Source organism: Rhipicephalus microplus, unplaced genomic scaffold, assembly GCF_043290135.1.
Source record: "Rhipicephalus microplus isolate Deutch F79 unplaced genomic scaffold, USDA_Rmic scaffold_12, whole genome shotgun sequence".
Lineage (NCBI taxonomy): Eukaryota > Metazoa > Arthropoda > Arachnida > Ixodida > Ixodidae > Rhipicephalus > Rhipicephalus microplus.
Window position 1 is genome coordinate 34110527 of NW_027464585.1, and position 24980 is coordinate 34135506.

Genomic DNA, 24980 nt, shown 5'->3' on the forward strand with positions numbered 1-24980 from the left:
GGGCAAGCAGCTCATATTTTCTTATATTACCACCCGCCGTTTTTGTTCGTCATACAGACGCGTCAAGTATTACATTTTTTCCATATCAAACAAGAGAACTGGCCCCGAGCGCACCTTGAGCAAGCATGCAAGCCGTACTGAACAGGGCAAGCAGCTCATATTTTCTTATATTACCACCCGCCGTTTTTGTTCGTCATACAGACGCGTCAAGTATTACAACATTTTTTCCATATAAACAAGAGAACTGGCCGCGAGCGCAGCTTGAGCAAGCATGCATGCCGTACTGAACAGGGCAGGCAGCTCATATTTTCTAATATTACCACCCGCCGTTTTTGTTCGTCATACAGACGCGTCAAGTATTACAACAGTTTTTCCATATCAAACAAGAGAACTGTCCGCGAGCGCACCTTGAGCAAGCATGCACGCCGTACTGAACAGGGGAGGCAGCTCATATTTTGTCATATTACCACCCGCCGTTTTTGTTCGTCATACAGAGGCGTCAAGTATTACAACATTTTTTCCATATCAAAAAAGAGAACTGGCCACGAGCGCACCTTGAGCAAGCATGCACGCCGTACTGAACAGGGGAGGCAGCTCATATTTTCCCATATTACCACCCGCCGTTTTTGTTCGTCATACAGATGTGTCAAGTATTACAATTTTTCCATATAAACAAGAGAACTGGCCGCGAGCGCACCTTGAGCAAGCATGCACGCCGTACTGAACAGGGCAGGCAGCTCATATTTTCTCATATTGCCACCCGCCGTTTTTGTTCGTCATACAGACGTGTCAAGTATTACAACATTTTTTCCATATCAAACAAGAGAACTGGCCACGAGCGCACCTTGAGCAAGCATGCACGCCGTACTGAACAGGGGAGGCAGCTCATATTTTCCCATATTACCACCCACCGTTTTTGTTCGTCATACAGACGTGTCAAGTATTACAACATTTTTTCCATATGAACAAGAAAACTGGCCGCGAGCGCACCTTGAGCAAGTGTGCACGCCGTACTGAACAGGGAAGGAAGCTCATATTTTCTCATATTACCACCCGCCGTTTTTGTTCGTCATACAGACGTGTCAAGTATTACAACATTTTTTCCATATCAAACAAGAGAACTGGCCACGAGCGCACCTTGAGCAAGCATGCACGCCGTACTGAACAGGGGAGGCAGCTCATATTTTCCCATATTACCACCCGCCGTTTTTGTTCGTCATACAGACGCGTCAAGTATTACAACATTTTTTCCATATAAACAAGAGAACTGGCCGCGAGCGCACCTTGAGCAAGCATGCATGCCGTACTGAACAGGGGAGGCAGCTCATATTTTCCCATATTACCACCCGCCGTTTTTGTTCGTCATACAGACGTGTCAAGTATTACAACATTTTTTCCATATGAACAAGAAAACTGGCCGCGAGCGCACCTTGAGCAAGCATGCACGCCGTACTGAACAGGGGAGGCAGCTCATATTTTCCCATATTACCACCCGCCGTTTTTGTTCGTCATACAGACGTGTCAAGTATTACAACATTTTTTCCATATGAACAAGAAAACTGGCCGCGAGCGCACCTTGAGCAAGCATGCACGCCGTACTGAACAGGGGAGGCAGCTCATATTTTCCCATTATACCACCCGCCGTTTTTGTTCGTCATACAGACGCGTCAAGTATTACAACATTTTTTCCATATAAACAAGAGAACTGGCCACGAGCGCACCTTGAGCAAGCATGCACGCCGTACTGAACAGGGGAGGCAGCTCATATTTTCCCATATTACCACCCGCCGTTTTTGTTCGTCATACAGACGTGTCAAGTATTACAACATTTTTTCCATATGAACAAGAAAACTGGCCGCGAGCGCACCTTGAGCAAGCATGCACGCCGTACTGAACAGGGGAGGCAGCTCATATTTTCCCATATTACCACCCGCCGTTTTTGTTCGTCATACAGACGCGTCAAGTATTACAACATTTTTTCCATATAAACAAGAAAACTGGCCGCGAGCGCAACTTGAGCAAGTGTGCACGCCGTACTGAACAGGGTAGGTAGCTCATATTTTCTCATATTACCACCCGCCGTTATTGTTCGTCATACAGACGCGTCAAGTATTACAACATTTTTTGCATATAAACAAGAAAACTGGCCGCGAGCGCACCTTGAGCAAGTGTGCACGCCGTACTGAACAGGGTAGGTAGCTCATATTTTCTCATATTACCACCCGCCGTTATTGTTCGTCATACAGACGCGTCAAGTATTACAACATTTTTTCCATATAAACAAGAGAACTGGCCGCGAGCGCACCTTGAGCAAGCGTGCACGCCGTACTGAACAGGGTAGGTAGCTCATATTTTCTCATATTACCACCCGCCGTTTTTGTTCGTCATACAGACGCGTCAAGTATTACAACATTTTTTCCATATGAACAAGAAAACTGGCCGCGAGCGCACCTTGAGCAAGCATGCACGCCGTACTGAACAGGGGAGGCAGCTCATATTTTCCCATATTACCACCCGCCGTTTTTGTTCGTCATACAGACGCGTCAAGTATTACAACATTTTTTCCATATAAACAAGAGAACTGGCCACGAGCGCACCTTGAGCAAGCATGCACGCCGTACTGAACAGGGGAGGCAGCTCATATTTTCCCATATTACCACCCGCCGTTTTTGTTCGTCATACAGACGTGTCAAGTATTACAACATTTTTTCCATATAAACAAGAAAACTGGCCGCGAGCGCACCTTGAGCAAGTGTGCACGCCGTACTGAACAGGGTAGGTAGCTCATATTTTCTCATATTACCACCCGCCGTTATTGTTCGTCATACAGACGTGTCAAGTATTACAACATTTTTTCCATATGAACAAGAAAACTGGCCGCGAGCGCACCTTGAGCAAGTGTGCACGCCGTACTGAACAGGGTAGGTAGCTCATATTTTCTCATATTACCACCCGCCGTTATTGTTCGTCATACAGACGCGTCAAGTATTACAACATTTTTTCCATATAAACAAGAGAACTGGCCGCGAGCGCACCTTGAGCAAGCGTGCACGCCGTACTGAACAGGGTAGGTAGCTCATATTTTCTCATATTACCACCCGCCGTTTTTGTTCGTCATACAGACGCGTCAAGTATTACAACATTTTTTCCATATGAACAAGAAAACTGGCCGCGAGCGCACCTTGAGCAAGTGTGCACGCCGTACTGAACAGGGGAGGCAGCTCATATTTTCCCATATTACCACCCGCCGTTTTTGTTCGTCATACAGACGCCTCAAGTATTACAACATTTTTTCCATATAAACAAGAGAACTGGCCGCGAGCGCACCTTGAGCAAGCATGCACGCCGTACTGAACAGGGTAGGCAGCTCATATTTTCTCATATTACCACCCGCCGTTTTTGTTCGTCATACAGACGCGTCAAGTATTACAACATTTTTTCCATATGAACAAGAAAACTGGCCGCGAGCGCACCTTGAGCAAGTGTGCACGCCGTACTGAACAGGGGAGGCAGCTCATATTTTCCCATATTACCACCCGCCGTTTTTGTTCATCATACAGACGCGTCAAGTATTACAACATTTTTTCCATATAAACAAGAGAACTGGCCGCGAGCGCACCTTGAGCAAGTGTGCACGCCGTACTGAACAGGGGAGGCAGCTCATATTTTCCCATATTACCACCCGCCGTTTTTGTTCGTCATACAGACGTGTCAAGTATTACAACATTTTTTCCATATGAACAAGAAAACTGGCCGCGAGCGCACCTTGAGCAAGTGTGCACGCCGTACTGAACAGGGTAGGTAGCTCATATTTTCTCATATTACCACCCGCCGTTATTGTTCGTCATACAGACGCGTCAAGTATTACAACATTTTTTCCATATAAACAAGAGAACTGGCCGCGAGCGCACCTTGAGCAAGTGTGCACGCCGTACTGAACAGGGTAGGTAGCTCATATTTTCTCATATTACCACCCGCCGTTATTGTTCGTCATACAGACGCGTCAAGTATTACAACATTTTTTCCATATAAACAAGAGAACTGGCCGCGAGCGCACCTTGAGCAAGCATGCATGCCGTACTGAACAGGGAAGGAAGCTCATATTTTCTCATATTACCACCCGCCGTTTTTGTTCGTCATACAGACGCGTCAAGTATTACAACATTTTTTCCATATAAACAAGAGAACTGGCCACGAGCGCACCTTGAGCAAGCATGCACGCCGTACTGAACAGGGGAGGCAGCTCATATTTTCCCATATTACCACCCGCCGTTTTTGTTCGTCATACAGACGTGTCAAGTATTACAACATTTTTTCCATATGAACAAGAAAACTGGCCGCGAGCGCACCTTGAGCAAGTGTGCACGCCGTACTGAACAGGGTAGGTAGCTCATATTTTCTCATATTACCACCCGCCGTTATTGTTCGTCATACAGACGCGTCAAGTATTACAACATTTTTTCCATATAAACAAGAGAACTGGCCGTGAGCGCACCTTGAGCAAGCGTGCACGCCGTACTGAACAGGGTAGGTAGCTCATATTTTCTCATATTACCACCCGCCGTTTTTGTTCGTCATACAGACGCGTCAAGTATTACAACATTTTTTCCATATGAACAAGAAAACTGGCCGCGAGCGCACCTTGAGCAAGTGTGCACGCCGTACTGAACAGGGTAGGTAGCTCATATTTTCTCATATTACCACCCGCCGTTATTGTTCGTCATACAGACGCGTCAAGTATTACAACATTTTTTCCATATAAACAAGAGAACTGGCCGCGAGCGCACCTTGAGCAAGCATGCATGCCGTACTGAACAGGGAAGGAAGCTCATATTTTCTCATATTACCACCCGCCGTTATTGTTCGTCATACAGACGCGTCAAGTATTACAACATTTTTTCCATATGAACAAGAAAACTGGCCGCGAGCGCACCTTGAGCAAGTGTGCACGCCGTACTGAACAGGGGAGGCAGCTCATATTTTCTCATATTACCACCCGCCGTTTTTGTTCGTCATACAGACGCGTCAAGTATTACAACATTTTTTCCATATGAACAAGAAAACTGGCCGCGAGCGCACCTTGAGCAAGTGTGCACGCCGTACTGAACAGGGGAGCCAGCTCATATTTTCCCATATTACCACCCGCCGTTTTTGTTCGTCATACAGACGCGTCAAGTATTACAACATTTTTTCCATATAAACAAGAGAACTGGCCGCGAGCGCACCTTGAGCAAGCATGCACGCCGTACTGAACAGGGGAGGCAGCTCATATTTTCCCATATTACCACCCGCCGTTTTTGTTCGTCATACAGACGTGTCAAGTATTACAACATTTTTTCCATATGAACAAGAAAACTGGCCGCGAGCGCACCTTGAGCAAGTGTGCACGCCGTACTGAACAGGGTAGGTAGCTCATATTTTCTCATATTACCACCCGCCGTTATTGTTCGTCATACAGACGCGTCAAGTATTACAACATTTTTTCCATATAAACAAGAGAACTGGCCGCGAGCGCACCTTGAGCAAGTGTGCACGCCGTACTGAACAGGGTAGGTAGCTCATATTTTCTCATATTACCACCCGCCGTTATTGTTCGTCATACAGACGCGTCAAGTATTACAACATTTTTTCCATATAAACAAGAGAACTGGCCGCGAGCGCACCTTGAGCAAGCATGCATGCCGTACTGAACAGGGAAGGAAGCTCATATTTTCTCATATTACCACCCGCCGTTATTGTTCGTCATACAGACGCGTCAAGTATTACAACATTTTTTCCATATAAACAAGAGAACTGGCCGCGAGCGCACCTTGAGCAAGCGTGCACGCCGTACTGAACAGGGTAGGTAGCTCATATTTTCTCATATTACCACCCGCCGTTTTTGTTCGTCATACAGACGCGTCAAGTATTACAACATTTTTTCCATATGAACAAGAAAACTGGCCGCGAGCGCACCTTGAGCAAGTGTGCACGCCGTACTGAACAGGGGAGGCAGCTCATATTTTCCCATATTACCACCCGCCGTTTTTGTTCGTCATACAGACGCGTCAAGTATTACAACATTTTTTCCATATAAACAAGAGAACTGGCCGCGAGCGCACCTTGAGCAAGCATGCACGCCGTACTGAACAGGGTAGGCAGCTCATATTTTCTCATATTACCACCCGCCGTTTTTGTTCGTCATACAGACGCGTCAAGTATTACAACATTTTTTCCATATGAACAAGAAAACTGGCCGCGAGCGCACCTTGAGCAAGTGTGCACGCCGTACTGAACAGGGGAGGCAGCTCATATTTTCCCATATTACCACCCGCCGTTTTTGTTCGTCATACAGACGCGTCAAGTATTACAACATTTTTTCCATATAAACAAGAGAACTGGCCGCGAGCGCACCTTGAGCAAGTGTGCACGCCGTACTGAACAGGGGAGGCAGCTCATATTTTCCCATATTACCACCCGCCGTTTTTGTTCGTCATACAGACGTGTCAAGTATTACAACATTTTTTCCATATGAACAAGAAAACTGGCCGCGAGCGCACCTTGAGCAAGTGTGCACGCCTTACTGAACAGGGTAGGTAGCTCATATTTTCTCATATTACCACCCGCCGTTATTGTTCGTCATACAGACGCGTCAAGTATTACAACATTTTTTCCATATAAACAAGAGAACTGGCCGCGAGCGCACCTTGAGCAAGTGTGCACGCCGTACTGAACAGGGTAGGTAGCTCATATTTTCTCATATTACCACCCGCCGTTATTGTTCGTCATACAGACGCGTCAAGTATTACAACATTTTTTCCATATAAACAAGAGAACTGGCCGCGAGCGCACCTTGAGCAAGCATGCATGCCGTACTGAACAGGGAAGGAAGCTCATATTTTCTCATATTACCACCCGCCGTTTTTGTTCGTCATACAGACGCGTCAAGTATTACAACATTTTTTCCATATAAACAAGAGAACTGGCCACGAGCGCACCTTGAGCAAGCATGCACGCCGTACTGAACAGGGGAGGCAGCTCATATTTTCCCATATTACCACCCGCCGTTTTTGTTCGTCATACAGACGTGTCAAGTATTACAACATTTTTTCCATATGAACAAGAAAACTGGCCGCGAGCGCACCTTGAGCAAGTGTGCACGCCGTACTGAACAGGGTAGGTAGCTCATATTTTCTCATATTACCACCCGCCGTTATTGTTCGTCATACAGACGCGTCAAGTATTACAACATTTTTTCCATATAAACAAGAGAACTGGCCGCGAGCGCACCTTGAGCAAGCGTGCACGCCGTACTGAACAGGGTAGGTAGCTCATATTTTCTCATATTTCCACCCGCCGTTTTTGTTCGTCATACAGACGCGTCAAGTATTACAACATTTTTTCCATATGAACAAGAAAACTGGCCGCGAGCGCACCTTGAGCAAGTGTGCACGCCGTACTGAACAGGGGAGGCAGCTCATATTTTCCCATATTACCACCCGCCGTTTTTGTTCGTCATACAGACGCGTCAAGTATTACAACATTTTTTCCATATAAACAAGAGAACTGGCCGCGAGCGCACCTTGAGCAAGCATGCACGCCGTACTGAACAGGGGAGGCAGCTCATATTTTCCCATATTACCACCCGCCGTTTTTGTTCGTCATACAGACGTGTCAAGTATTACAACATTTTTTCCATATGAACAAGAAAACTGGCCGCGAGCGCACCTTGAGCAAGTGTGCACGCCGTACTGAACAGGGTAGGTAGCTCATATTTTCTCATATTACCACCCGCCGTTATTGTTCGTCATACAGACGCGTCAAGTATTACAACATTTTTTCCATATAAACAAGAGAACTGGCCGCGAGCGCACCTTGAGCAAGTGTGCACGCCGTACTGAACAGGGTAGGTAGCTCATATTTTCTCATATTACCACCCGCCGTTATTGTTCGTCATACAGACGCGTCAAGTATTACAACATTTTTTCCATATAAACAAGAGAACTGGCCGCGAGCGCACCTTGAGCAAGCATGCATGCCGTACTGAACAGGGAAGGAAGCTCATATTTTCTCATATTACCACCCGCCGTTTTTGTTCGTCATACAGACGCGTCAAGTATTACAACATTTTTTCAATATCAAACAAGAGAACTGGCCGCGAGCGCACCTTGAGCAAGCATGCATGCCGTACTGAACAGGGCAGGTTGCTCATATTTTCTCATATTAACACCCACCGTTTTTTTCGTCGTACACACGGTCAAGTATTACAACGATTTTTCCATATAAACAAGAGAACTGGCCGCGAGCGCACCTTGAGCAAGCATGCACGCCGTACTGAACAGGGCAGGCAGCTCATATTTTCTCATATTACCACCCGCCGTTTTTGTTCGTCATACAGACGCGTCAAGTATTACAACATTTTTTCAATATCAAACAAGAGAACTGGCCGCGAGCGCACCTTGAGCAAGCATGCATGCCGTACTGAACAGGGAAGGCAGCTCATATTTTCTCATATTACCACCTGCCGTTTTTGTTCGTCATACACACGCGTCAAGTATTACAACTTTTTTTCCATATCAAACAAGAGAACTGGCCGCGAGCGCAACTTGAGCAATTATGCATGCTGTACTGAACAGGGCAGGCAGCTCATATTTTCTCATATTACCACCCGCCGTTTTTGTTCGTCATACACATGCGTCAAGTATTACAACATTTTTTCAATATCAAACAAGAGAACTAGCCGCGAGCGCACCTTGAGCAAGCATGCATGCCTTACTGAACAGGGAAGGCAGCTCATATTTTCTCATATACCACCCGCCGTTTTTGTTCGTCATACAAACGCGCCAAGTATTAAAACATTTTTTCAATATCAAACAGGAGAGCTGGCCGCGAGCGCACCTTGAGCAAGCATGCATGCCGTACTGAACAGGGCAGGCAGCTCATATTTTCTCATATTACCACCTGCCATTTTTGTTCGTCATACAGACGCGTCAAGTATTACATTTTTTCCATATCAAACAAGAGAACTGGCCGCGAGCGCAGCTTGAGCAAGCATGCATGCCGTACTGAACAGGGGAGGCCGCTCATATTTTCTCATATCACCACCCCCATTTTTGTTCGTCATACAGACACGTCAAGTATTACAACATTTTTTTCCATATCAAACAAGAGAACTGGCCGCGAGCGCACCTTGAGCAAGCATGCATGCCGTACTGAGCAGGGGAGGCAGCTCATATTTTCTCATATTACCACCCGCCGTTTTTGTTCATCATACAGATGCATCAAGTATTACAACATTTTTTTCATATAAACAAGAGAACTGGCCGCGAGCGCACCTTGAGCAAGCATGCATGCCGTACTGAACAGGAAAGGCAGCTCATATTTTCTCATATTACCACCCACCGTTTTTGTTCGTCATACAGACGCATCAAGTATTACAACATTTTTTAAATATCAAACAAGAGAACTGGCCGCGAGCGCACCTTGAGCAAGCATGCATGCCGTACTGAACAGGGCAGGCAGCTCATATTTTCTCATATCATCACCCGCCGTTTTTGTTCGTCATACAGACGCGTCAAGTATTACAACATTTTTTCAATATCAAACAAGAGAACTGGCCGCGAGCGCACCTTGAGCAAGCATGCATGCCTTACTGAACAGGGCAGGCAGCTCATATTTTCTCATATTACCACCTGTCGTTTTTGTTCGTCATACAGACGCGTCATGTATTAAAACATTTTTTCAATATCAAACAAGAGAACTGGCCGCGAGCGCACCTTGAGCAAGCATGCATGCCGTACTGAACAGGGAAGGCCGCTATTATTTTCTCATATTACCACCCTCCGTTTTTGTTCGTCATACAGACGCGTCAAGTATTAAAACATTTTTTCCATATCAAACAAGAGAACTGGCCGCGAGCGCACCTTGAGCAAGCATGCATGCCGTACTGAACAGGGGAGGCCGCTCATATTTTCTCATATTACCACCCTCCGTTTTTGTTCGTCATACAGATGCGTCAAGTATTAAAACATTTTTTCCATATCAAACAAGAGAACTGGCCGCGAGCGCACCTTGAGCAAGCATGCATGCCGTACTGAACAGGGAAGGCCGCTCATATTTTCTCATATTACCACCCTCCGTTTTTGTTCGTCATACAGACGCGTCAAGTATTAAAACATTTTTTCCATATCAAACAAGAGAACTGGCCGCGAGCGCACCTTGAGCAAGCATGCATGCCGTACTGAACAGGGGAGGCCGCTCATATTTTCTCATATTACCACCCTCCGTTTTTGTTCGTCATACAGATGCGTCAAGTATTAAAACATTTTTTCCATATCAAACAAGAGAACTGGCCGCGAGCGCACCTTGAGCAAGCATGCATGCCGTACTGAACAGGGAAGGCCGCTCATATTTTCTCATATTACCACCCTCCGTTTTTGTTCGTCATACAGACGCGTCAAGTATTAAAACATTTTTTCCATATCAAACAAGAGAACTGGCCGCGAGCGCAGCTTGAGCAAGCATGCATGCCGTACTGAACAGGGAAGGCCGCTCATATTTTCTCATATTACCACCCTCCGTTTTTGTTCGTCATACAGACGCGTCAAGTATTAAAACATTTTTTCCATATCAAACAAGAGAACTGGCCGCGAGCGCACCTTGAGCAAGCATGCATGCCGTACTGAACAGGGGAGGCCACTCATATTTTCTCATATTACCACCCTCCGTTTTTGTTCGTCATACAGATGCGTCAAGTATTAAAACATTTTTTCCATATCAAACAAGAGAACTGGCCGCGAGCGCAGCTTGAGCAAGCATGCATGCCGTACTGAACAGGGAAGGCCGCTCATATTTTCTCATATTACCACCCTCCGTTTTTGTTCGTCATACAGACGCGTCAAGTATTAAAACATTTTTTCAATATCAAACAGGAGAGCTTGCCGCGAGCGCACCTTGAGCAAGCATGCATGCCGTACTGAACAGGGGAGGCCGCTCATATTTTCTCATATTACCACCCTCCGTTTTTGTTCGTCATACAGACGCGTCAAGTATTACATTTTTTCCATATCAAACAAGAGAACTGGCCGCGAGCGCACCTTGAGCAAGCATGCATGCCGTACTGAACAGGGGAGGCCGCTCATATTTTCTCATATCACCACCCCCATTTTTGTTCGTCATACAGACGCGTGAAGTATTACAACAGTTTTTCCATATCAAACAAGAGAACTGGCCGCGAGCGCACCTTGAGCAAGCATGCACGCCGTACTGAACAGGGGAGGCAGCTCATATTTTCTCATATTACCACCCGCCGTTTTTGTTCGTCATACAGACGCGTCAAGTATTACATTTTTTCCATATCAAACAAGAGAACTGGCCGCGAGCGCAGCTTGAGCAAGCATGCATGCCGTACTGAACAGGGGAGGCCGCTCATATTTTCTCATATCACCACCCCCATTTTTGTTCGTCATACAGACGTGTCAAGTATTACAACAATTTTTCCATATCAAACAAGAGAACTGGCCGCGACCGCACCTTGAGCAAGCATGCACGCCGTACTGAACAGGGGAGGCAGCTCATATTTTCTCATATTACCACCCGCCGTTTTTGTTCGTCATACAGACGTGTCAAGTATTACAACAATTTTTCCATATCAAACAAGAGAACTGGCCGCGACCGCACCTTGAGCAAGCATGCACGCCGTACTGAACAGGGGAGGCAGCTCATATTTTCTCATATTACCACCCGCCGTTTTTGTTCGTCATACAGACGTGTCAAGTATTACAACAATTTTTCCATATCAAACAAGAGAACTGGCCGCGACCGCACCTTGAGCAAGCATGCACGCCGTACTGAACAGGGGAGGCAGCTCATATTTTCTCATATTACCACCCGCCGTTTTTGTTCGTCATACAGACGTGTCAAGTATTACAACAATTTTTCCATATCAAACAAGAGAACTGGCCGCGACCGCACCTTGAGCAAGCATGCACGCCGTACTGAACAGGGGAGGCAGCTCATATTTTCTCATATTACCACCCGCCGTTTTTGTTCGTCATACAGACGTGTCAAGTATTACAACAATTTTTCCATATCAAACAAGAGAACTGGCCGCGAGCGCAGCTTGAGCAAGCATGCATGCCGTACTGAACAGGGGAGGCCGCTCATATTTTCTCATATCACCACCCCCATTTTTGTTTGTCATACAGACGCGTGAAGTATTACAACAGTTTTTCCATATCAAACAAGAGAACTGGCCGCGAGCGCACCTTGAGCAAGCATGCACGCCGTACTGAACAGGGGAGGCAGCTCATATTTTCTCATATTACCACCCGCCGTTTTTGTTCGTCATACAGACGTGTCAAGTATTACAACAATTTTTCCATATCAAACAAGAGAACTGGCCGCGACCGCACCTTGAGCAAGCATGCACGCCGTACTGAACAGGGGAGGCAGCTCATATTTTCTCATATTACCACCCGCCGTTTTTGTTCGTCATACAGACGTGTCAAGTATTACAACAATTTTTCCATATCAAACAAGAGAACTGGCCGCGACCGCACCTTGAGCAAGCATGCATGCCGTACTGAACAGGAAAGGCAGCTCATATTTTCTCATATTATCACCCGCCGTTTTTGTTCGTCATACAGACGCGTCAAGTATTACAACATTTTTTCAATATCAAACAAGAGAACTGGCCGCGAGCGCACCTTGAGCAAGCATGCATGCCTTACTGAACAGGGCAGGCAGCTCATATTTTCTCATATTACCACCTGTCGTTTTTGTTCGTCATACAGACGCGTCAAGTATTAAAACATTTTTTCAATATCAAACAGGAGAGCTTGCCGCGAGCGCACCTTGAGCAAGCATGCATGCCGTACTGAACAGGGCGGGCAGCTCATATTTTCTCATATTACCACCCTCCGTTTTTGTTCGTCATACAGACGCGTCAAGTATTACAACATTTTTTCAATATCAAACAAGAGAACTGGCCGCGAGCGCACCTTGAGCAAGCATGCATGCCTTACTGAACAGGGCAGGCAGCTCATATTTTCTCATATTACCACCTGTCGTTTTTGTTCGTCATACAGACGTGTCAAGTATTACAACAATTTTTCCATATCAAACAGGAGAGCTTGCCGCGAGCGCACCTTGAGCAAGCATGCATGCCGTACTGAACAGGGCGGGCAGCTCATATTTTCTCATATTATCACCCGCCGTTTTTGTTCGTCATACAGACGCGTCAAGTATTACAACATTTTTCAATATCAAACAAGAGAACTGGCCGCGAGCGCACCTTGAGCAAGCATGCATGCCTTACTGAACAGGGCAGGCAGCTCATATTTTCTCATATTACCACCTGTCGTTTTTGTTCGTCATACAGACGCGTCAAGTATTAAAACATTTTTTCAATATCAAACAGGAGAGCTTGCCGCGAGCGCACCTTGAGCAAGCATGCATGCCGTACTGAACAGGGCGGGCAGCTCATATTTTCTCATATTACCACCCACCGTTTTTGTTCGTCATACAGACGCGTGAAGTATTACAACAGTTTTTCCATATCAAACAAGAGAACTGGCCGCGAGCGCACCTTGAGCAAGCATGCACGCCGTACTGAACAGGGGAGGCAGCTCATATTTTCTCATATTACCACCCGCCGTTTTTGTTCGTAATACAGACGTGTCAAGTATTACAACAATTTTTCCATATCAAACAAGAGAACTGGCCGCGACCGCACCTTGAGCAAGCATGCACGCCGTACTGAACAGGGCAGGCAGCTCATATTTTCTCATATTGCCACCCGCCATTTTTGTTCATCATACAGGCGCGTCAAGTATTACAACATTTTTTCAATATCAAACAAGAGAACTGGCCACGAGCGCACCTTGAGCAAGCATGCACGCCGTACTGAACAGGGCAGGCAGCTCATATTTTCTCATACTTCCACCCACCGTATTTTTCGTCGTACACACGCGTCAAGTATTACAACATTTTTTCAATATCAAACAAGAGAACTGGCCGAGAGCGCACCTTGAGCAAGCATGCATGCCGTACTGAACAGGGCAGGCAGCTCATATTTTCTCATATTACCACCCGCCGTTTTTGTTCGTCATACACACGCGTCAAATATTACAACATTTTTTTATATCAAAAAAGAGAACTGGCCGCGAGCGCACCTTGAGCAAGCATGCACGCCGTACTGAACAGGGGAGGCAGCTCATATTTTCCCATATTACCACCCGCCGTTTTTGTTCGTCATACAGATGTGTCAAGTATTACAATTTTTCCATATAAACAAGAGAACTGGCCGCGAGCGCACCTTGAGCAAGCATGCACGCCGTACTGAACAGGGCAGGCAGCTCATATTTTCTCATATTGCCACCCGCCGTTTTTGTTCGTCATACAGACGTGTCAAGTATTACAACATTTTTTCCATATGAACAAGAAAACTGGCCGCGAGCGTACCTTGAGCAAGTGTGCACGCCGTACTGAACAGGGGAGGCAGCTCATATTTTCTCATATTACCACCCGCCGTTTTTGTTCGTCATACAGACGTGTCAAGTATTACAACAATTTTTCCATATCAAACAAGAGAACTGGCCGCGAGCGCACCTTGAGCAAGCATGCACGCCGTACTGAACAGGGGAGGCAGCTCATATTTTCTCATATTACCACCCGCCGTTTTTGTTCGTCATACAGACGTGTCAAGTATTACAACAATTTTTCCATATCAAACAAGAGAACTGGCCGCGACCGCACCTTGAGCAAGCATGCACGCCGTACTGAACAGGGCAGGCAGCTCATATATTCTCATATTACCACCCGCCGTTTTTGTTCGTCATACAGACGTGTCAAGTATTACAACATTTTTTCCATATAAACAAGAGAACTGGCCGCGAGCGCACCTTGAGCAAGCATGCACGCCGTACTGAACAGGGCAGGCAGCTCATATTTTCTCATATTACCACCCGCCGTTTTTGTTCGTCATACAGACGCGTCAAGTATTACAACATTTTTTCAATATCAAACAAGAGAACTGGCCGCGAGCGCACCTTGATCAAGCATGCATGCCGTACTGAACAGGGAAGGCAGCTCATATTTTCTCATATTACCACCTGCCGTTTTTGTTCGTCATACACACGCGTCAAGTATTACAACTTTTTTTCCATATCAAACAAGAGAACTGGCCGCGAGCGCAACTTGAGCAATTATGCATGCTGTACTGAACAGGGCAGGCAGCTCATATTTTCTCATATTACCACCCGCCGTTTTTGTTCGTCATACACATGCGTCAAGTATTACAACATTTTTTCAATATCAAACAAGAGAACTAGCCGCGAGCGCACCTTGAGCAAGCATGCATGCCGTACTGAACAGGGCAGGCAGCTCATATTTTCTCATATTACCACCCGCCGTTTTTGTTCGTCATACACATGCGTCAAGTATTACAACTTTTTTTCCATATCAAACAAGAGAACTGGCCGCGAGCGCAACTTGAGCAATTATGCATGCTGTACTGAACAGGGCAGGCAGCTCATATTTTCTCATATTACCACCCTCCGTTTTTGTTCGTCATACAGACGCGTCAAGTATTACATTTTTTCCATATCAAACAAGAGAACTGGCCGCGAGCGCACCTTGAGCAAGCATGCACGCCGTACTGAACAGGGGAGGCAGCTCATATTTTCTCATATTACAACCCGCCGTTTTTGTTAGTCATACACACGCGTCAAATATTACAACATTTTTTGATATCAAACAAGAGAACTGGCCGAGAGCGCACCTTGAGCAAGCATGCATGCCGTACTGAACAGGGCAGGCAGCTCATAATTTCTCATATTAACACCCACCGGTTTTGTTCGTCATACAGACACATCAAGTATTACAACATTTTTTTAAATATCAAACAAGAGAACTGGCCGCGAGCGCACCTTGAGCAAGCATGCATGCCGTACTGAACAGGGCAGGCAGCTCATAATTTCTCATATTATCACCCGCCGTTTTTGTTCGTCATACAGACGCGTCAAGTATTACAACATTTTTTCAATATCAAACAAGAGAACTGGCCGCGAGCGCACCTTGAGCAAGCATGCATGCCTTACTGAACAGGGCAGGCAGCTCATATTTTCTCATATTACCACCTGTCGTTTTTGTTCGTCATACAGACGCGTCAAGTATTAAAACATTTTTTCAATATCAAACAGGAGAGCTTGCCGCGAGCGCACCTTGAGCAAGCATGCATGCCGTATTGAACAGGGCGGGCAGCTCATATTTTCTCATATTACCACCCTCCGTTTTTGTTCGTCATACAGACGCGTCAAGTATTACATTTTTTCCATATCAAACAAGAGAACTGGCCGCGAGCGCACCTTGAGCAAGCATGCACGCCGTACTGAACAGGGGAGGCAGCTCATATTTTCTCATATTACCACCCGCCGTTTTTGTTCGTCATACACACGCGTCAAATATTACAACATTTTTTGATATCAAACAAGAGAACTGGCCGAGAGCGCACCTTGAGCAAGCATGCATGCCGTACTGAACAGGGCAGGCAGCTCATAATTTCTCATATTAACACCTGCCGTTTTTGTTCGTCATACAGACGCGTCAAGTATTACATTTTTTCCATATCAAACAAGAGAACTGGCCGCGAGCGCACCTTGAGCAAGCATGCACGCCGTACTGAACAGGGGAGGCCGCTCATATTTTCTCATATCACCACCCCCATTTTTGTTCGTCATACAGACGCGTGAAGTATTACAACAGTTTTTCCATATCAAACAAGAGAACTGGCCGCGAGCGCACCTTGAGCAAGCATGCACGCTGTACTGAACAGGGGAGGCAGCTCATATTTTCTCATATTACCACCCGCCGTTTTTGTTCGTCATACAGACGTGTCAAGTATTACAACAATTTTTCCATATCAAACAAGAGAACTGGCCGCGACCGCACCTTGAGCAAGCATGCACGCCGTACTGAACAGGGCAGGCAGCTCATATTTTCTCATATTGCCACCCGCCATTTTTGTTCGTCATACAGCCGCGTCAAGTATTACAACAATTTTTCAATATCAAACAAGAGAACTGGCCGCGAGCGCACCTTGAGCAAGCATGCATGCCGTACTGAACAGGGAAGGCAGCTCATAATTTCTCATATTAACACCTGCCGTTTTTGTTCGTCATACACACACGTCAAGTATTACAACATTTTTTCAATATCAAACAAGAGAACTGGCCGAGAGCGCACCTTGAGCAAGCATGCATGCCGTACTGAACAGGGCAGGCAGCTCATATTTTCTCATATTACCACCCGCCGTTTTTGTTCGTCATACACACGCGTCAAATATTACAACATTTTTTCCATATAAACAAGAGAACTGGCCGCGAGCGCACCTTGAGCAAGCAAGCACGCCGTACTGAACAGTGCAGGCAGCTCATATTTTCTCATATTACCACCCGCTGTTTTTGTTCGTCATACAAACGCGTCAAATATTACAACATTTTTTGATATCAAACAGGAGAACTGGCCGCGAGCGCACCTTGAGCAAGCATGCACGCCGTACTGAACAGGGGAGGCAGCTCATAATTTCTCATATTAACACCTGCCGTTTTTGTTCGTCATACAGACGCGTCAAGTATTACAACATTTTTTCAATATCAAACAGGAGAACTGGCCGCGAGCGCACCTTGAGCAAGCATGCACGCCGTACTGAACAGGGGAGGCAGCTCATATTTTCTCATATTACCACCCGCCATTTTTGTTCGTCATACAGATGCGTCAAGTATTACAACATTTTTTCCATATAAACAAGACAACTGGCCGCGAGCGCACCTTGAGCAAGCATTCATGCCGTACTGAACAGGGAAGGCATCTCATATTTTCTCATATTACCACCCGCCGTTTTTGTTCATCATACAGACGCGTCAAGTATTACAACATTTTTTCAGTATCAAACAAGAGAACTGGCCGCGAGCGCACCTTGAGCATGCATGCATGCCGTACTGAACAGGGCATGCAGCTCATATTTTCTCATATTTTCACCCGCCGTATTTGTTCGTCATACAGACGCGTCAAGTATTACAACATTTTTTTCATATCAAACAGGAGAACTGGCCGCGAGCGCACCTTGAGCAAGCATGCACGCCGTACTGAACAGGGGAGGCAGCTCATATTTTCTCATATTACCACCCGCCATTTTTGTTCGTCATACAGATGCGTCAAGTATTACAACATTTTTTCCATATAAACAAGACAACTGGCCGCGAGCGCACCTTGAGCAAGCATTCATGCCGTACTGAACAGGGAAGGCATCTCATATTTTTTCATATTACCACCCGCCGTTTTTGTTCATGATACAGACGCGTCAAGTATTACAACATTTTTTCAATATCAAACAAGAGAACTGGCCGCGAGCGCACCTTGAGCATGCATGCATGCCGTACTGAACAGGGCAGGCAGCTCATATTTTCTCATATTTTCACCCGCCGTTTTTGTTCGTCATACAGACGCGTCAAGTATTACAACATTTTTTCAATATCAAACAAGAGAACTGGCCGCGAGCGCACCTTGAGCAAGCATGCACGCCGTACTGAACAGGGGAGGCAGCTCATATTTTCTCATTATACCACCCGCCGTTTTTGTTCATCATACAGACGCATCAAGTATTACAACATTTTTTTCATATCAAACAAGAGAACTGGCCGCGAGCGCTGCTTGAGCAAGCATGCATGCCGTACTGAACAAGGGAGGCAGCTCATATTTTCTCATATCACTACCCGCCGTTTTTGTTCGTCATACAGATGCGTCAAGTATTACAACATTTTTTCCACATCAAACAAGAGAACTGGCCGCGACCGCACCTTGAGCAAGCATGCACGCCGTACTGAACAGGGGAGGCAGCTCATATTTTCTCATATTACCACCCACTGTTTTTGTTCGTCATACAGACGCGTCAAGTATTAAAACATTTTTTCCATATAAACAAGAGAACTGGCCGCAAGCGCAGCTTGAGCAAGCATGCATGCCGTACTTAACAGGCGAGGCAGCTCATATTTTCTCGTATTACCACCCGCCGTTTTTGTTCGTCACACAGACGCGTCAAGTATTAAAACATTTTTTCCATATAAACAAGAGAACTGGCCGCAAGCGCAGCTTGAGCAAGCATGCACGCCGTACTGAACAGGGGAGGCAGCTCATATTTTCTCGTATTACCACCCGCCGTTTTTGTTCGTCACACAGACGCGTCAAGTATTACAACATTTTTTCCACATCAAACAAGAGAACTGGCCGCGACCGCACCTTGAGCAAGCATGCACGCCGTACTGAACAGGGGAGGCAGCTCATATTTTCTCATATTACCACCCACTGTTTTTGTTCGTCATACAGATGCGTCAAGTATTACAACATTTTTTCCACATCAAACAAGAGAACTGGCCGCGACCGCACCTTGAGCAAGCATGCACGCCGTACTGAACAGGGGAGGCAGCTCATATTTTCTCATATTACCACCCACTGTTTTTGTTCGTCATACAGACGCGTCAAGTATTAAAACATTTTTTCCATATAAACAAGAGAACTGGCCGCAAGCGCAGCTTGAGCAAGCATGCATGCCGTACTTAACAGGCGAGGCAGCTCATATTTTCTCGTATTACCACCCGCCGTTTTTGTTCGTCACACAGACGCGTCAAGTATTAAAACATTTTTTCCATATAAACAAGAGAACTGGCCGCAAGCGCAGCTTGAGCAAGCATGCATGCCGTACTTAACAGGCGAGGCAGCTCATATTTTCTCGTATTACCACCCGCCGTTTTTGTTCGTCACACAGACGCGTCAAGTATTACAACATTTTTTCCACATCAAACAAGAGAACTGGCCGCGACCGCACCTTGAGCAAGCATGCACGCCGTACTGAACAGGGGAGGCAGCTCATATTTTCTCATATTACCACCCACTGTTTTTGTTCGTCATACAGACGCGTCAAGTATTAAAACATTTTTTCCATATAAACAAGAGAACTGGCCGCGAGCGCAGCTTGAGCAAGCATGCACGCCGTACTTAACAGGCGAGGCAGCTGATATTTTCTCGTATTACCACCCGCCGTTTTTGTTCGTCACACAGACGCGTCAAGTATTAAAACATTTTTTCCATATAAACAAGAGAACTGGCCGCAAGCGCAGCTTGAGCAAGCATGCATGCCGTACTGAACAGGGCAGGCAGCTCATATTTTCTCATATTACCACCCGCCGTTTTTGTTCATCATACAGACACGTCAAGTATTACAACCTTTTTCCATATCAAACAAAAGAACTGGCCACGAGCGCAGCTTAAGCAAGCATGCACGCCGTACTGAACAGGGGAGGCAGCTCATATTTTCTCGTATTACGACCCACTGTTTTTGTTCGTCATACAGACGCGTCAAGTATTAAAACATTTTTTCCATATAAACAAGAGAACTGGCCGCAAGCGCAGCTTGAGCAAGCATGCATGCCGTACTGAACAGGGCAGGCAGCTCATATTTTCTCATATTACCACCCGCCGTTTTTGTTCATCATACAGACGCGTCAAGTATTAAAACATTTTTTCCATATAAACAAGAGAACTGGTCGCAAGCGCAGCTTGAGCAAGCATGCACGCCGTACTTAACAGGCGAGGCAGCTCATATTTTCTCGTATTACCACCCACTGTTTTTGTTCGTCATACAGACGTGTCAAGTATTAAAACATTTTTTCCATATAAACAAGAGAACTGGCCGCAAGCGCAGCTTGAGCAAGCATGCATGCCGTACTGAACAGGGCAGGCAGCTCATATTTTCTCATATTACCACCCGCCGTTTTTGTTCATCATACAGACGCGTCAAGTATTACAACCTTTTTCCATATCAAACAAAAGAACTGGCCACGAGCGCAGCTTGAGCAAGCATGCACGCCGTACTGAACAGGGGAGGCAGCTCATATTTTCTCGTATTACCACCCACTGTTTTTGTTCGTCATACAGACGCGTCAAGTATTAAAACATTTTTTCCATATAAACAAGAGAACTGGCCGCAAGCGCAGCTTTAGCAAGCATGCATGCCGTACTGAACAGGGCAGGCAGCTCATATTTTCTCATATTACCGCCCGCCGTTTTTGTTCGTCACACAGACGCGTCAAGTATTACAACATTTTTTCTATATCAAACAAGAGAACTGGCCGCGAGCGCACCTTGAGCAAGCATGCATGCCGTACTGAACAGGGGAGGCAGCTCGTATTTTCTCATATTACCACCCGCCGTATTTGTTCCTCATACAGACGCGTCAAGTATTACAACATTTTTTTTATATCAAACAAGAGAACTGGCCGCGAGCGCACCTTGAGCAAGCATGCAGGCCGTACTGAACAGGGGAGGCAGCTCATATTTTCTCATATTACCACCCGCCGTGTTTGTTCGTCATACAGACGCGTCAAGTATTAGAACATTTTTTCCATATCAAACAAGAGAACTGGCCGCGAGCGCAGCTTGAGCAAGCATGCACGCCGTACTTAACAGGGGAGGCAGCCCATACTTTCTCATATTACCACCCGCCGTTTTTGTTCGTCATACAGACATGTCAAGTATTACAACAATTTTTCCATATCAAACAAGAGAACTGGCCGCGACCGCACCTTGAGCAAGCATGCACGCCGTACTGAACAGGGCAGGCAGCTCATATTTTTCTCATATTGCCACCCGCCGTTTTTGTTCGTCATACAGACGTGTCAAGTATTACAACAGTATTTCCATATCGAACAAGAGAACTGGCCGCGAGCGCACCTTGAGCAAGCATGCACGCCGTACTTAACAGGGGAGGCAGCCCATACTTTCTCATATTACCACCCGCCGTTTTTGTTCGTCATACAGACATGTCAAGTATTACAACAATTTTTCCATATCAAACAAGAGAACTGGCCGCGACCGCACCTTGAGCAAGCATGCACGCCGTACTGAACAGGGCAGGCAGCTCATATTTTCTCATTGTACCACCCACCGTTTTTGTTCGTCATACAGACGCGTCAAGTATTACAACAGTATTTCCATATCGAACAAGAGAACTGGCCGCGAGCGCACCTTGAGCAAGCATGCACGCCGTACTTAACAGGGGAGGCAGCCCATACTTTCTCATATTACCACCCGCCGTTTTTGTTCGTCATACAGACATGTCAAGTATTACAACAATTTTTCCATATCAAACAAGAGAACTGGCCGCGACCGCACCTTGAGCAAGCATGCACGCCGTACTGAACAGGGCAGGCAGCTCATATTTTTCTCATATTGCCACCCGCCGTTTTTGTTCGTCATACAGACGTGTCAAGTATTACAACATTTTTTCCATATAAACAAGAGAACTGGCCGCGAGCGCACCTTGAGCAAGCATGCATGTCGTACTGAACAGGGAAGGAAGCTCATATTTTCTCATATTACCACCCGCCGTTTTTGTTCGTCATACAGACGCATCAAGTATTACAACATTTTTTCAATATCAAACAAGAGAACTGGCCGCGAGCGCACCTTGAGCAAGCATGCATGCCGTACTGAACAGGGAAGGCAGCTCATATTTTCTCATATTACCACCCGCCGTTTTTGTTCGTCATACAGACGCGTCAAGTATTACAACATTTTTTCAATATCAAACAAGAGAACTGGCCGCGAGCGCACCTTGAGCAAGCATGCATGCCGTACTGAACAGGGCAGGCAGCTCATATTTTCTCATATTACCACCCGCCGTTTTTGTTCGTCATACAGACGCGTCAAGTATTACAACATTTTTTCCATATCAAACAAGAGAACTGGCCGCGACCGCACCTTGAGCAAGCATGCACGCCGTACTGAACAGGGCAGGCAGCTCATATTTTCTCATATTACCACCCGCCGTTTTTGTTCGTCATACAGACGCGTCAAGTATTACAACATTTTTTCAATATCAAACAAGAGAACTGGCCGCGAGCGCACCTTGAGCAAGCATGCATGCCGTACTGAACAGGGCAGGCAGCTCATATTTTCTCATATTACCACCCGCCGTTTTTGTTCGTCATACAGACGCGTCAAGTATTACAACATTTTTTCAATATCAAACAAGAGAACTGGCCGCGACCGCACCTTGAGCAAGCATGCACGCCGTACTGAACAGGGCAGGCAGCTCATATTTTCTCATATTACCACCCGCCGTTTTTGTTCGTCATACAGACGCGTCAAGTATTACAACATTTTTTCCATATCAAACAAGAGAACTGGCCGCGACCGCACCTTGAGCAAGCATGCACGCCGTACTGAACAGGGAAGGCAGCTCATATTTTCTCATATTACCACCCGCCGTTTTTGTTCGTCATACAGACGCGTCAAGTATTACAACAGTATTTCCATATCGAACAAGAGAACTGGCCGCGAGCGCACCTTGAGCAAGCATGCACGCCGTACTTAACAGGGGAGGCAGCCCATACTTTCTCATATTACCACCCGCCGTTTTTGTTCGTCATACAGACATGTCAAGTATTACAACAATTTTTCCATATCAAACAAGAGAATTGGCCGCGACCGCACCTTGAGCAAGCATGCATGTCGTACTGAACAGGGAAGGAAGCTCATATTTTCTCATATTACCACCCGCCGTTTTTGTTCGTCATACAGACGCGTCAAGTATTACAACATTTTTTCAATATCAAACAAGAGAACTGGCCGCGAGCGCACCTTGAGCAAGCATGCATGCCGTACTGAACAGGGCAGGCAGCTCATATTTTCTCATATTACCACCCGCCGTTTTTGTTCGTCATACAGACGCATCAAGTATTACAACATTTTTTCAATATCAAACAAGAGAACTGGCCGCGAGCGCACCTTGAGCAAGCATGCATGCCGTACTGAACAGGGAAGGCAGCTCATATTTTCTCATATTACCACCCGCCTTTGTTGTTCGTCATACAGACGCGTCAAGTATTACAACATTTTTTCAATATCAAACAAGAGAACTGGCCGCGAGCGCACCTTGAGCAAGCATGCATGCCGTACTGAACAGGGAAGGCAGCTCATATTTTCTCATATTACCACCTGCCGTTTTTGTTCGTCATACACACGCGTCAAGCATTACAACATTTTGTATATATCAAACAAGAGAACTGTCCGCGAGTGCACCTTGAGCAAGCAAGCACGCCGTACTGAACAGGGCAGGCAGCTCATATTTTCTCATATTACCACCCGCCCTTGTTGTTCGTCATACAGACGCGTCAAGTATTACAACATTTTTTAAATATCAAACAAGAGAACTGGCCGCGAGCGCACCTTGAGCAAGCATGCATGCCGCACTGAACAGGGAAGGCAGCTCATATTTTCTCATAATACCACCCGCCGTTTTTGTTCGTCATACAGACGTGTCAAGTATTACAACAATTTTTCAATATCAAACAAGAGAACTGGCCGCGAGTGCACCTTGAGCAAGCATGCACGCCGTACTGAACAGGGGAGGCAGCTCATATTTTCTCATTATACCACCCGCCGTTTTTGTTCGTCATACAGACGCATCAAGTATTACAACATTTTTTCCATATCAAACAAGAGATTTTGCCGCGAGCGCACCTCGAGCAAGCATGCACGCCGTACTGAACAGGGGAGGCAGCTCATATTTTCTCATATTACCACCCGCCGTGTTTGTTCGTCATACAGACGCGTCAAGTATTACAACATTTTTTCAATATCAAACAAGAGAACTGGCCGCGAGCGCACCTTGAGCAAGCATGCATGCCGTACTGAACAGGGCAGGCAGCTCATATTTTCTCATATTACCACCCGCCGTTTTTGTTCGTCATACAGACGCATCAAGTATTACAACATTTTTTCAATATCAAACAAGAGAACTGGCCGCGAGCGCACCTTGAGCAAGCATGCATGCCGTACTGAACAGGGAAGGCAGCTCATATTTTCTCATATTACCACCCGCCCTTGTTGTTCGTCATACAGACGCGTCAAGTATTACAACATTTTTTCAATATCAAACAAGA